The sequence below is a fragment of the Drosophila rhopaloa genome, unplaced genomic scaffold, assembly GCF_018152115.1.
Source record: "Drosophila rhopaloa isolate 14029-0021.01 unplaced genomic scaffold, ASM1815211v1 contig_115, whole genome shotgun sequence".
Taxonomy (NCBI): Eukaryota; Metazoa; Arthropoda; class Insecta; order Diptera; family Drosophilidae; genus Drosophila; species Drosophila rhopaloa.
This window is the reverse complement of record NW_025334990.1, coordinates 3,333,213-3,346,824: the sequence shown is the minus strand read 5'-3', so window position 1 is coordinate 3,346,824 and position 13,612 is coordinate 3,333,213. Positions and strand designations below refer to the sequence as shown.

General features: G+C 38.4%; 1 protein-coding gene across 1 annotated transcript in view; it reads left to right on the top strand.

Moving 5' to 3' along the window:
- The first annotated feature begins 9,576 nt into the window (after positions 1-9,576).
- LOC108049650 overlaps positions 9,577-13,612 on the top strand; it is a 48,788-nt gene continuing 44,752 nt past the window's right edge. Inside the window, 1 exon segment of the mRNA XM_044459147.1 lies at positions 9,577-10,115. The gene's annotated coding sequence lies outside the window, so the exon portion shown is untranslated.

The window sequence follows — 13,612 nt, the reverse complement described above, 5'->3', positions numbered from 1 at the left end:
GTCAGTTTTTTATTTTTAAAACTCAGTAATCATTCGAACAGTGAACTTAAGAAATATGCAAGTGTGTTTCGATACAGTGAGTTTTTTCTTGTATTCTCATAACGATTTAATATATAATAACTTTTTCCGAACAGTCGAGGATAAACTTTTTCGTTAAAAATTGATTTAATATATAAAAAGTTTTTACTCTTTCAACATAATCGAGTATAAACATTTTGTTAGATATGGATGATAATTTTGATACATTAATGTTTATGCCTTAAAAATGATAAGATATTTATTTAGGAGGATAAGTTATTTTCGCCTCATCCTTTTTAAGCATGCCAAAAATTTAACCTTAAGCTTTTTAAATTTCTAAAAACGTTACTTCATAAATCTTTATACTTAACAAAATTGTTATTATACCCTTGCAGAGGGTATTATAATTTTGGTCAAAAGTGTGCAACGCAGTGAAGGAGACATCTCCGACCCTATAAAGTATATATATTCTTGATCAGGATCACCTCCTGAGTTGATATAGCCATGTCCGTCTGTCCGTCTGTCCGTCTGTCCGTCTGTCCGTCTGTCTGTTTCTACGCAAACTAGTCTCTCAGTTTTAAAGCTATCGGATTGAAACTTTGCACACACCCTTCTTTCCTTTGCACGCAGTATATAAGTCGGAACGGCCGGGATCGGCCGACTATATCCTATAGCTGCCATATAACTGATTGATCGGAAATGCCATAACTTTGGTGTTTGTAAAGTTAGAAAGTTGGGATTTTCTATGGGTTTTATATTTGGCCAATCAATCCGACCTACCAAATTTCATAAGGATCGGCCGACTATATCCTATAGCTGCCATATAACTGATTGATCGGAAATGCCATAACTTTGGTGTTTGTAAAGTTAGAAAATTGGGATTTTCTATGGGTTTTATATTTGGCCAATCAATCCGACCTACCAAATTTCATAAGGATCGGCCGACTATATCCTATAGCTGCCATATAACTGATTGATCGGAAATGCCATAACTTTGGTGTTTGTAAAGTTAGAAAGTTGGGATTTTCTATGGGTTTTATATTTGGCCAATCAATCCGACCTACCAAATTTCATAAGGATCGGCCGACTATATCCTATAGCTGCCATATAACTGAACGATTGGAAATGCCATAACTTTGTTGTTGTTAAAGTTAGGAAGTTCGGATTTTACAGAGTATTCTGCAAGGGTATATCAACTTCGGCTCCGCCCGAAGTTAGCTTTCCTTTCTTGTTTTTTAATACGATTATTGCCATTACCATTCCCCTGTATACTTGCTGATTTCTATTAGTGTTTTGTGTGTTTACTTCTGTGAGGGTCACAAGACATTTTTTAGAATGTGGAAAGAATCTTTCTATTTTACTCCATTGATATAATTTAAAATTTTATCAAAAAAGGGTAAGGGTCTAAAGTTGTCTCACAATTCTAAAATATAAGCTAATACCCAGTACTATTTTTATCTGAATGACTAAATCGCTTTTGATTCGTGTACAAATATAAAATAAACTTGTTGATATAATTAATCTGCGACCTCGAGCATCGATGCTAGTCACTCCATCTAGTCAACTGTTGAGTCTGCTAACTGATGGGCCCAAGGCCAGACTGCGATAACGAATTTAATCCCCTGCGAAGGAACCGGCATCGAGTTCTCGGCTCCGTTCTCGTTATTGTTTTGCCTTGTTGTGATATCATCTGCTTAATGCCAAAGAAATCGCTTTAAGTTATCTGGGGCTGGGATGCGAGGACACGCCCCCTCGCCCCCAAAGAGGTGCCCGAGATTCAATTAGGCAGACCGGCTTAAGCTGCAATCCTTAAAGCTGCTCAAAAGCTGACACCTCCTTCTGCAAACCCCACTCTCCTCTTCTTTTCCGCATACCTCTGCAAGCAAAGCTCTTGCTTAATTAAAATTTTAAACTTTACGCTTTATCGCCGGCATTTCTCGAGCATATTCACACCTACCTTCTGCATATTACGGAGCTCAGGTAATTTTTAAAGGCCCTTTCAATGAAGAAGCTTCTTGGGCTGCTTATCTCCCCGAACGGTTGCATTTTCTCAGGTCTCACATTTCAAGCCTCTTGGGGCATCCGCCTTGGGGTCTTTCTTATCTCAGACTTTGGTCATTTGGTCGACAGCCGATCATCAATACTCGTACGCGTAATGAAATGGTTGAAACACGGAAAGAAATTCGTTTTGCGGATTAAAATTAAATTATACATTTTAAAAACATATTATAAAGGAAGTTGCTTTACTGACTATAAAAATAGGCAATTGCCAAGAGACCTAATGAATTTAATGTTGCAACCTATTCAAAAATTCAAAGCAGTAATTGGTTTAAATGGTAAATTTAAAGTTTTCCTCTAAAATTTATTTAACTGACTTAAGAAATATTAAAAAGTTTAAAATGTTTTTGTGTCTCCCCGTTCGGAAGATAATGAAATGGTTAGAACACGGAAATAAATTCGTTTTGCAGTTTAAAATTCAATGTCAGCTTATAGATATTTTTTAAATGAAAACATTTAATGGACAAGGTTTCTTTACCGACTATAAAAATAAGGAAATTTGCCAAGTGACAAAAAGAATTTAACGTTGCAACCAATTTAAAAATTCAAAAGAGGAGCTTTTGGAATGGAAAGTAGTAATTGTTACCTTTTTAAATGGTAAATTAAAAGTTTTCCTTTAAAATTCTCAAAACTGATTTAAAAAATATTAAACAGTTTAAAATCTTTTTGTGTCACCTGATCTGGAAATTAGAAAACACTTTGTGGGACCTCCCATTTTATTTTCCCAGTGCAGCTTTAAAAGCGTTGAAAGCCCATCTCCAGACTGAACGATTTATCAGTGGCAACGACGACCACAACTAAACGCTTTATCGAAATGGTGGAGATTGTGGCAGGAAGGAGTGGAAAAGACTGGGAACTTGAGTGGACTGTGGACACAAATTAATTCAACGCCTTGGGTTTTTGTCATTCACCGGAGGAGTCAAGATCTGAACGCAAGCCTTTCATTCCCTGTGCTCCCAAAAAAACACAGAACTTCTTTCGAAGCCGCTGCTGTCCCATGAAAATCAATGCCTCGATGGGTAATTAATAAACGCCCATAAAGATGCGGATACAATAAAAATTCCAGAGGGGCAAGAATCCAGTCAAAAGGGTTTCTTTGATTTCGTAGTTTTTTCCTTCGTTGATTTTTATGATCTGGCAGCTGCGCTTTGGGGATTAACTGGATTGACTTCTAATCGCCCCAGCTCCCCAGCTCCCCGAATCTTGTCAAGCAACTTCGCCCCATTCCGATTGTGACCGAGGTTAGGGTCTGGATGTCGGGATGTTAGGTAATCGAAATTGAGCAATCAAAGCCACAGTTGAGTGAACCCTCCATCGCACCATCCCGACGGTTTCTATGCATTTTTAATTGCATTCTCATCATTTCATTTGAATATGATGTAGTAGATAATTATTGGGCTCCTGCCAGAGCAACGCCTTCCTCTTAAAACGATTGTTAAATGACTCTTTTACAGGCCTTAGCTCACGTGATAGTTCCATTTGGTAGCTGGAAAGGTATCAGAAGCTTGTTCTCTTATTTATCGTATCCATCACTTGATTTGTGTTTCTCCCCGAGTTATCCAACTTAATTAGTTGGATCTGCAGGACGTTGTGTTTCACTAATGATAGTTTAGATGGCCGAGCATCGTATAAATTTGCCAAAGATACGGAGATACTCCAATCAGATGAGGTTCCATAAAAATTTGTTCATCTAATGATCGAGATATGCATCTCGCATGTGTTCAATTTGTACAGATTTAATTAAGATACATGGACATTTTCAGAGACAAAAGCGGGTTTAATGAAGTAGACTGGGCTGCAAATCCCAGAAAGGTCAGACTTAATCTCGGAAATATTTAAAAATCAAGCAATCAAAGCTGAAAACTTTTTCTGGTTCTCAAAGAGAGAAGTTGTGCCCTCAGAACAGAAGCCCGAATTCAATTAACCAGAACCTGTTGCTTTGTTTGGTTTACCCACAATTCAATTCGCATTTCCGGGGCCCAGAAAAATAAAAATAAAGGAATAAAGAGCCGAACAAAACATGCGAAATAAAATCAAATAAACAAATATTGTTGTGCAGTTCAAGCGAATTCGTAATTTCCCCTTCATAGTCAACAACAAAGGCTAAAAACAAATTACCAGCGAGAATAATTTCACCGAATTTTCAACTTGGGGTTGTATCTGGAACGGAGGGACGTTGTTTTGGGAGGTATTCCCCACCCATTTGGGCTGTCATTGCCATTCCCATTCCCTTTCCAGTATTCGACGTCGCTTCGTTAATGGCAGCGCAATTAATTCGAGCAAATCGTCTGTGAACCCTTTTTATGACCTCAAGAGCCCGCTTCGCACCGCTCTCCCCGTCTCTTTCCTTGCAGGACTATGCCCGTCTCTTTCGCAGATAAAAATTCATTAAACGACACCATTCGAGAGCTTTGTTTCGCTTTGAACTGTTTACCCGGTGATAATAAATGCGGAATAGCAACGCAAATGCTAAAAAAAAGTGTTCTTTAAATGCTTTAGACATTTTTTTTGGGGGTGGCTAAAATTGTTTGGGGTTTATTTGCGTAAACTGTTGAATGAGCTACAAAAGAATCAGAAGCAAGGAAAGGGATGCACTTAGATAGATCGTCTAAATTTAGAATGGAATATTTGGTTAAGCTAATTCGGGAGCATTACTTTTGGATTACGAAAAAAAAGAAATTGATGTAGTACATTTTAAAAGATAAAACAAATTTATAATAAATGAATTAAGTTGACTTATTATTTATTAAAGATTACAAAAATAATTTAATTTAAAGATTCTACGAGGTTTTTTTTTTACCAAGAAGCGAAAGCCAAACTAGTGCTCTTATAAAATCTGGATTATCAAACATATATATTCTTATGAATTGCATTACTTTTAACTTTACTTTACTTTTTACTGTTCCAAAAGAAAAGTACAATGCTTTTTATACCCGTTACTCGTAGAGTAAAAGGGTATATTGTATTCGTGCAAAAGTATGTAACAGCTAGAAGGAAGCGTTTCCGACCCTATAAAGTATATATATTCTTGATCAGGGTCACTAGCCGAGTCGATATAGCCATGTCCGTCTGTCCGTCTGTCCGTCTGTCTGTCCGTCTGTCTGTCCGTCTGTCTGTCTGTCCGTATGAACGCTGAGATCTCGGAAACTATAAAAGCTAGAAGATTGGCATTTTGCATGCAGATTCTAGGAGTTCCTACGCAGCGCAAGTTTGTTTCAAAAAGGTGCCACGCCCCCTTTAACGCCCACAATCGCTTATATACGATTTTAAAAATTTTAATATTTCGGAAAAGTAAAAATGCAGTTTTATTGTGTTTATCGATACCTATCGAAATGTAGAAGAAATTTTTCAAATCGGACCATTCGTTAAAAAGTTATGCGTGATCAAAGTTTCTATCTCCATCTCCCTCGCACTCCCTTTACCTGTGTAACGGGTATCTGATAGTCGGGGCACCCGACTATAGCGTTCTCTCTTGTTAATATTCCGCATAATAAGCAAGACCATTCCGCTGAATAACCTCGGCTCCAGGATAATAAATCTAGAAACCTCTCCCCAAAAGTTATATTGAACTAGTTCCCCTGCACCATTAAACTATCCCATTAGCTGGCTATTCAACTCGTTTGAGCACATTGTTACACGATAATTCCGCTGATCTATTACGCGGCTTAGGCCCCATTTGTCTTTCTAAACTCTTACACAATTCGAACCGAGTCCCGAATGCGAGATGCGAGTTCGAAGAACCCATTTGTGGACACCCTACGGCGCCGAGGAAAAGACAAAAGGAACTCTGAATGGGTTTTCCAGGTTTTTCCAGCAGCGCTGCGAGGGAGGGACCAACGCGAAATAACCTGCGAGCCGAGCGCATTTAATGAGGGTCATAAAATCAAGCGCCAGGCCGGGACTCAACCTCCAGACAGAGAGAAAAAAGGGGCACAGACATGGAGATAAACCGAAACTAAAGCAACACGAGAAGGTGTAACAGGTGAAACAGCAGTAAAATATAATGCAGATTATGCGGCGGAAGGAGAATAGGTAGCCGTGGCCCAAAAGGACATCTAAGTGCTGGCCCAAAGCTGACGATTTGAGGAAGAATCCATTTCCGACCATTTAACCATTTTTTTGTCGACTATTTGCTTTGATATTTTGCCGCAAACCTTTTAAATCGTTTGTTTGGGAATTACAAGGGGAGGCAGTGCGGTATTTCTTTCTTACTGCTCTCCTATGCAAATGCGTGTCAACTTTGACCTCAAGTAAGGCCGAATCACATAATCCCAAAGAACGGACCAGATGCGAAACAACAATAAGAGCGGAGCCAGCGAAACAATGGAAAAACACAAATTAAGCTGCTCGAAATGCTCGACTTTTTCGACTGGCCGCCACTTCACTCGGCCTGGCATAATCCAAACTAAATGTCCGACTTAATTTTGTTGTTCAACTGTCCTGCTTTTGGCCCGCTTCTACCTGCACTGCGAGAAATGTTTTAGTGGGTCATTAGATAACTGTATGCTAGACAACAATTATGTTTAATGAAATGAACAAATACATTTCAGCTAAGCCTATTTTTTTATAGAATTTTTTTTTTCTTTTTTATTAATATTTTCTAAATTGATTAACTAATTTGTCACCGGTTCAAATAATGATTTTAATCTAAAATTCCTTCGTTTAGGAACAGGAAACTTTCTTCACTAAATTATTTATAAACTATTTAAAAATTAGAAAAAGGAAAATTTCTACATTAAAATATTTATACACTATCTAAAAATTAAGAATTGCTAAAAATGTTGATTCATGTCAAGCTAATTCTTATTGTGATTGGTTTTAAAGAGGATATATTTGATAGTGTATGGTTTGAAAAAAAATCACATTAAAAGAAGTTTTGTGATAGTTTCTATTTTTTTAACCTTTACACTTGATTGATTTATCACAACATTCCCTTCCGAAAACCCATACATCTACTTAATATAAACATATATTTTTCTCCCTAAGTTTCCCATTCCTTTTCTTATAGACCTGTCATTTCCTTGATGACCGACAACTTGTGAAATGCGTTGATAGTCGAGTGTAGTTATGAATGTGAGTGCAGATTACATACCTACATATCTGGCCTGTCAGTTGGCTGCCTCTAGCTAATGGTTCAGTGACCTTTGGCCGTTTCTATTCAGGGGTTCCTTTAACTTTTTTTATGTTTATTTGTTTATTTCCTTTTTTTTGCCGTGTAACGCTGTGAACTTCGAGGTCCGCCCAACGATGAATGCCCGCTGCTCCGGGAGTCATCTTCATTCTGCTGGCAAGCATTTGTCCTGGCGTTTGTTTGGATGCTGCTGCAGTGCCACTCCCCCAGCCGCCTTGCCGCCCCACCGCCCCCCTTTCCGCCTGTCAGCATCCACACAATTCAACTTCAACTTTTGATACTCATCTGAATTTGCATTATTTTCTTTTGCTGCTGTTTACGTTGATTCTGATTTTAATCTTTCAACTGCGCCCTGCTTTTCTCGTTGCCTCGCTTTATTTAGTTTGGAATCTTTTTTCCCTGTCCGATTTGCCGGTGATATGTACCTGCCGTCCAGGTGAACAGGTTTCCTTTCTTTTGTTTGTCGCGCTCTGCAGGTTCCAACGCACTCTCCACTCGCCTTTTCCTCCTTTTTCAGCAGTCCTGCAGTCTTTATTCATTCCGTTCGAATAAAAAGACGAGGGCAGGAAAAAAGTATCCTAATTGGTATTAAAATTGACGTTATTTTTTTTATTTTCACCATTCCTACCATTGTGTTGCGTTGCCTTGATAGCTAGAATGGTGCCGCATTTGTCTTTTGGTTCCTCCTTGCGCACTTTATTCAAATTGCATTAAAGCAACTGGGAAATCGAGAGTCGTAACCAGAGAAAATCTGAACCACTTTGGGCAAAACGCATTTTTCAGATTGCATCGCTCTCGCTCGAGATTAAAATCGAAAAATAAACAGGCTTCTGTTGTTCCTCCGATTACCTCGGCCTTTAGATCCAACTGTCCGATTTAACCCCTGCATTCGGTTTAATTTTTTCTGTATTTTTGTGTCTTTTTATCATTTAATTTTTTGTTACCTGAGTTTAATCTTTTGTTTGGCTGCCGCGCTTAATGCCACCAGCATTTTTGTTGGGGAGTTATGGTTAAAATGGGAATTCCCTGCAGGATTAAATTTAAATGTGGCCACTTACACGTAATTAAGTTCGCTGGACTTAATTTGAATATATATTAAGCCGTTTTTTCCCCAGCATCGATATGCAAAAATAATTAAGCTGAAAATAAAATTTTATTGATGTTTAAATTGAGATATAAAGAAAATTGGCGTAAAAGATAACATTACAATTATATAACAAGTTTTAAATTCGTTTAAAGTAGATTGGGTTTTGGGTTTTGCCAATGTTGGTAATATATTTGATTAAAACTGAGCAAGGTATAAGTACCACAACATTTTACGTAGGTCAGTTCCAATAAGATAAGTTAAGTTAACAGTACAGCACTCCGAAAACTGTTAAATAGGTCCCACTTCCCCTTTCACTGGTTATTTATATGTTCTGTTGGATGCCATAACTCCGAAATGTTATATTCCAACTTATGTTAACAGCTAACAGACTGAGCTCAATTTTAAATAGGTTCCTTTTAAAAGTGAATGATTAACTAATTGATGAAGTACATATTTTGGGTATTTTAAATTTAATTAAATTGATAATCCATCGCGCTCGTATTATTAGATTAAAATACATTTTTTTTTACCAATGTTTGGGTTCCTTGTTAACGGTCAAACTGATTCCACTTAGAAATTTATGAGAACTCATGTTATTCTCTCTGATATTCTATGTGGACCTTGTGAGAGGGCTTGTGTATGATTTTGTTTGTGGAAGTTATTGAAAATGTGTGTCATTTTGTGGCTAATGTATTAGTGACCACAAGAAATTATAAATCGCTGTAAAATCATAAATTGTAGTAGATTGTAGATTCCAAACTTAAAATAAAAGTATTTATGCCATTGCTGCTATTAGTTCATTCAAATACATTTTGAATATCGATAAAATTAAATTAAAATAGACCATTACAGATAGAATTATTGAATTGAATTTTGTGAAGTAATACTCCGTAATTTAACAGGCAACGTTTCATAAAATCAAATTGTAGATACTTAAACTGATTAAACTTTATTCCGCTTAAAATATATATGCTCTAAAATAACTCAACAAGTAATCTAAATTGATATGCCAAAATCATGTTCGCAGAAAACTTCAGACAACAAGATCAAGAATTTCCTGGCCATCAGAAAATCTTCCTTTGGCAAATGAATTAAATGTTAACATAGCTTCCACACGTAGTGGAACGCCTTACTCTCCCAATATTTCTCTGATGGGGGCGGCGCCTGCGCACTCATCACTCTCCGCGCATTGTTAACATACCATCCACAGGCGACGAATGCGATCCACTCGCGATGCAGTCGTCGACTCGATTCATAAATTGCGTTCAGTGTTGCCGAGAGATTCAAGCGTTGTGGTACTCGAAATTGCGAGGGCGGCATTGTGCGTTGCGTTCAAACTGTGTTCGACCAAAAAAAAACCATAGCGTCGCGTGCGTCGTTGTTTTTGTGGCAAGCAGTGCTAAAATCGCGTTAAGAAATCGGCTAAGGCCAGGCCAAAAAGTGACCAATGCCAAACCGAATCCACTGCCTTTGAAAAAACGGGGGATCCTTCGAGTTGCTCGTTCGGTGTCGCCTGTCGGTTGTTGCCAGTTCGTCGCGCGTTGTTGCAACTTCGTGAGAGAAACACAAAGGCACTTTGGGCAGCCCAAGTCCAGCAATACAAGTTCTTAAAGACAGTCAAAATTCGTAAATAATACTAGCCTGATTGCATAAATATAATATATATTTCAAAATTGGTGTTGCTGCCGAGTTCGTGAGATGTTGCTGCTGCAACAGCCGCAGATTCGTGTGGCACAGTGTCAGTGATAGAGAAATTTAAGCAACTGAAATTTAACCTCAGGATGATGCCAAGCGGATTACACAGAAGGATTAAATAACAAAGTAATTTGCATATCTAGAACATAAATTAGAATCATGACAGCGAACTAGGCTCAAATTTATACCGAACCCCGCTCCCCAAGGATCCTGCGCCAGCGGATGTCCGTTCATGTCCATGTTGCGAGTCAATGAAACTTTTAATTGTACACGCGTGTCCCGCCTGACCCCTTAAACCCCCTGTCCCACACCTGTTCATTGGGGGTTTCGTGCCCGGCAGCCCCGCCCCCTTGGGCTTATATGTTCATGTTTCCCGCATATTTGTCATGGACATCGCTTGGATGAATGCCTGGCAGGGTGAACAATCTCCTGGGGGAAGTGGCGGGGAATCCCCACAGGTTGAGGAATAAAAGTGCAACCATCAAGCCATACGGACTTGAGAAACTTCTGCCACTTGCCAAGGAATATGCTGGGAAATAAAGTTGTTTTGGGAAAAAAGGAAAAAGCTTAACTTTCAATAAAGTTGTGGGGAGGGCCACTGAGTGAAAGAAATTAAAAACATTTAAACATTATGCTTTTTTGGGGCAACTTCAAGTGAAGAATTCTTGGGAAAGAATTTTGTATGGGGTTAATAAGAAATTTAATTTTGAAAAAATAAAAAAAAGTTAACTGGGACTCTCTTACAGTCATTTCTTTCTTTAAAAGTTATAAATACTATTTATATACAAATAAATAAAAATATTGAAATATATAGACTTTTAAGAAACAATTAGTTTTTATTGAGGTGAAGCAAATAATTATCTAGCTTTGACTTACTTCTTAATTCAAAATAATCCTCTTTTTTTTTTCTTTAGTAAACAACTTCTCTTTAAAATCATAATGTTTATCATCTTTGTTTAGTATTCTGTAAACTTTAAATCCTCAAAACCCAAATCCCTTTGGTATAAACTCCACCCCTTATAATTTTTCTGCTACTTTGCTTTGCTAACTTTATTAACCAGCAAGTGGAACTTCAGCTTGTTCCGCCCTTAAGCTCTCTCCCAAATCTCAACTTATTTTCAATTATCATGTCATCTGGCGGGAAGCCACTCTCCCCCCAGCTTTTCATCCCCCTTCCTGCTCACCACCAGCTGCACTTGAACTCCACGTTGGTAATTCGGAAAATCCCCCTTGCCAAAAAAAAAGGGACCAGGAAATTTACTATCGCCACCAACGCCAATTGAAGCACTTGTCCACGCTCCCTGACCTCCAGTCACCCCCTCCCGCTTTTCCTCGTCCACTCTCCGCTTTTCCGATTCCTTCCCGCTTTTCTCACCCTTCTTTTCCCTTCCTCTCGTTATGTTTTTTGCGGTCAGTTGAGGCCGCGTGCCGACTTTCCATTGTATGTGTGTTTCTCGTGTTTTCATTTTTTTTGACGTATACCCAGTATTTGTAGAGTTTTGGGGCATGTTGTATTGGGATTGTTTTGGAGAGGGATCTGAACCGCAGGACCTTTAAGAGTAAGACCAAAAACTTTTGGAAATTTTAAGTCGAGCCACCTTGAACCTCCAGAATGCAGCTATTCTTATTTAATAATTATATTAAATGTATGTAAAAACTAAGGCGATACCCGGTATCTTTTAGTCGTGAAACATAACTTGCATTTTTTTATTTCTTGAAAGGACACGGATTTGCGGACCATGCGAATGTGTGTGAGTTAAAGAACAGCAGCAAAAAGCAGCAGAAAGAAAGCGAGGAGGAGGAGAAAGTGGGGCTGAGAAAGCAAAGGACGCCAGCAAGTTGACCTCGCGTCGCCTGCAGCGTTAATTTATAATTTACTCTCGGCTCACTGAAATCGCTAGCACCCCCTGAACCCCCCAACCAACCCACCCCCCTCCTTGAGAGCCCCCGCTTTTATTATTATTATTTCTGTGCGTTTCCACGCGCTTTTCCCTGCCCAACCACAGAAAAAGGTCCTTTGCACCATCTACCAACGTTTTTGCCACTTTTGACTTTTTTACATTCGCCGTCGGGCCTGAATGTTGTTTTTTGCCCTCGTTGTTGTTCCTGTTATTGTTGCCTTTGCTGTGTTTTCCTTTTCGTGTTGTTGCTGCGGTGTCCCTTGAATTTTGCTGGAAAACGAGGAAGAGGAGGGCAAAAACACGGGAGGGGAGGAAGGGTCCAAAACCTGCTACCAATTCGGCCCCCTCATTTTGGCCTTTTCAACTACTCATTGTTGTTGTTTGCTCCTGATTTTAGTGCCTTAATTTCGCTGTTTGTCTGTGTGTTTTTGAGGTTTTTTTTCGGCCATGCTCCTGTCTTTAAATATTTTTGACTTTTGGCCTCGCGACTGTTGCTTGACTTGATCTCTCTTCCTCCAACATTTTCCGACATTTTTTTTTTGGCTCGTTTGTTTGTTGTTTTAATTAATTTGTAAATTTACTCGACCAGATTAAAGCAAAAGAGAAGCAAATTAGCCGGAGACTCCGCCAACAACAATGCAGATGGACGGCAGATGTCATTTGGTAGAAAGAGGGGGAGAAATTCTGCGGTAAGAAGAGGAAAACCAAAGTGGGACATGGAGGATAAAAAATAAACAGCTTTCTTGTGGAAAGTTTCAATGTCCAGGAGTTTTAAAATTTAGCCCTCTGGAATTGGACAGGATTAGTTGTTGAGTTAAATCTCAGAGGGCTTTAAGTGATAATCAAATTCAAACAAGAGAAAAAAGATGAAAATCTTAAAAATATCATATCTTCGACAATATTTACATGTTCCGCTTATATAATACATATATTTATATAACAAATATAAATACATAAAATAATATATTTTGGCAAAATAAAATCACTTACGACCACTTTAAATCATACTTTACTAAAGAAAGATTTTGGAATCAGTAATTGTTTTGTTAAAAGTTTCATACCTTCTTCAACTAATTGCATCTTAAAAGTTTAATTTATTAAATGAAATAGTCTGCTTGAGTGATGCAAATAAAATTTGCAATTTGTATTAAACTTGATTTGGCCTAAACAAATCAATTTTACTCTGTGGCTGAATCAACACTGGCAAGCTGATCCAGCTGCCTCTGGGTTCCCTAGACAAACACTGTCTCAGATTTATATTTGTATTTACTTTTATGTTACGGTGCGTCTATCAAATTTCCCTGTCAATCTCGGCTTACATATCGGGAAGGCCCCAATCCCTTAGAACTCCGGGCTTCATAATTCGTCGAGCAGTCTCGAAGTTTGCCCACAATAACAATTCAATTTCCTGCCGCCGATGTCGAGTCAGTCACTAAAGAAAAACACTTCTGTGGAAAATTCAGTGAGCAACACATTCGCCCGTCGGGCATTTAATTGCTCCTCTAAAGTCAGAACAAAGGCTGAATAAAATTATAAACAGTACACATATACAAGGGGAATTATTTTTGCAGCTGTTTTTTGCTGAGGCTGTTGCTTAAAGTATTTAACTTGGGTTTAACCACAATGGCAAAACTTTGTCTTGGTCCGTTTCCCGAGTTATTGACACATTTGTACGGAGCAACGTGGAGTCGGCCAATAAAATTCCTTGCGGTGTCTGAGCCA